We start from the raw sequence: 1,985 nt of genomic DNA, 5'->3' as shown, positions 1-1,985 counted from the left end.
ACATCTGTGTGTCCCGCACACCTCACCTTTGACTGAGGATCAGAGGCGTAGAACAGGGACCCTGCGAATAATTGCTACACCCGATAATAAGGGTGAGTGATTTACGCAGCTTTGGTGTAGTTATTTCCTCCATTGCAAACAATCATGCTCTCTGACAGCTAACAGACCGCAGTATCATTATCAGGAGCTCAAGATTTTATTTATATTCCTTGCTTGCTGTTCCTGGCCATTTTCTGAGATGCAAGCGCTTTGTCACTTTTCGCTGATGGACTGTAATTTCTTGTCAAATTTCTAAAGCCCCAGGAATACCCTGACATATATAACCATTAACTTCCCCAATGCTACTCTTTTGCAGTAACTAATGTAAGAGAAATCTGATAAAAATGGTCATTCATTCACTTTATCTTAAAAGTCAACATCTAATCAAAATGTACTCTATTTACATTCTTATTAATTGCTCCTGGTCTCACGTGTCATGACACATATCATGGCAGTTTCCAGGTGAAATGTCCACTGTGTGGCGCTAATAGAGAGTTAAATATTCTCCCAAAAAGATGAGGGTTTTAGGTTAATTCTCTTGAGTTTTAAATCAAGAAAACCTACATACCTACCCTAAACCTTTAATCTAAACCTAACGTTAGTGTCATGAAAAACTCAATTGCTATAGCAATCAGGGGGGGTTGTACTTGCTTGTTTTGATTGTTCGGGGGCTTACCTCCCCCCATTCCACCTGGAATCTCCACCTGGAATCTATGCCCCTGTGCATGCACACTCAGATCAGTTGAGCTACTATGTAATTCTATCTCACATATGTTTGTAAATGTTTTTGGATGTAAAGCAAATATTTAAATCTCATTACAAGCCATGCGTTATAGCAAAATGTGAGGAAGGGGGTGAAAAGAAAGTGTTTATGAACTGATTATCTTCCGTTTCCTTCTTGATTTGAGTGAAAGTGAATACAAGTCATTGTTGTTGTAGCACCTCTATGACACTGCAGTGAAACATACAGTGAGCCATGTCTAATCATTTCTCATTGAATATCCTCAATATTCAATCTTCCCAAATGCTCACAGGAGCCTCTCTACACCATTCTGTTGCCAATTAGGCCACAAACATATTACTTTTGATTTCATCATGGACACCACCAGTATTGATTGTCTTACATCTGTTTCTCCAAACCCCTCAAAAGTTGAACATTTTCAAGATTTAAAGATGATCAAGTTGCACATTAATTTAGGTTAAATAGCAAACTTCTACATCAAACTATTAAATTATATAAAAAAAAAAAAACAAGAACCGTAATTGATTTAGAATTGCAAATGGCGGGAAAAGTATTTGATTGCAGGCTGTATGATTCCCTGATAAGGTACCCTTTTTTGAGAGACTATTGTTCTAAATTGCTAGTGAGCTACACATTACTGTAAAGTGTATGGACATATATTTACCACACCTGTTGGAGATCTGGGGTGTGTTTCCCAAAAACATTGTTAGTCAACTATGGACACAAGTTCCATCGTTACTGATTTGTTAGTTTTGCTGTGTGGATATCATTTGACTTTGTTGAAGCTTCTATATAATTTATTCTATATATCTTTCATCATGTCAAGACTTTGACAATATTTGCATGGACTTAAGAAAAATGCGTATTCCAGTGTTTTGCATAAAGCGCCATTCAAACATCACATAAACTCAGATGCAGCAGTTTAAGGGATTTAAGGCTGTTTAGAGAAAGCGCTTTATCACACCTGGTTTCTGTTGGAGAACACAGCCTATGTGTCCCTGTTAACGTATAAGTGGTGTTCTAATTGAAGTGAGCACATGTACGTACGTGCTCAAGTGCGCCGGGGGAACCCCGAAGTCTGATGTAAAGGGAAACTCTTCATCATACAATAGTGGTTAAGCAGTGAGTTATGTAGTTGTACATTAAACACACACCTGACATGCTGCGGTGCTTGAATGTGTGCGTCACAAGTTCAAATCCGGCT

This window comes from Xyrauchen texanus, chromosome 20 (genome assembly GCF_025860055.1).
Source record: "Xyrauchen texanus isolate HMW12.3.18 chromosome 20, RBS_HiC_50CHRs, whole genome shotgun sequence".
Lineage (NCBI taxonomy): Eukaryota > Metazoa > Chordata > Actinopteri > Cypriniformes > Catostomidae > Xyrauchen > Xyrauchen texanus.
This window is presented reverse-complemented; position numbering follows the sequence as displayed.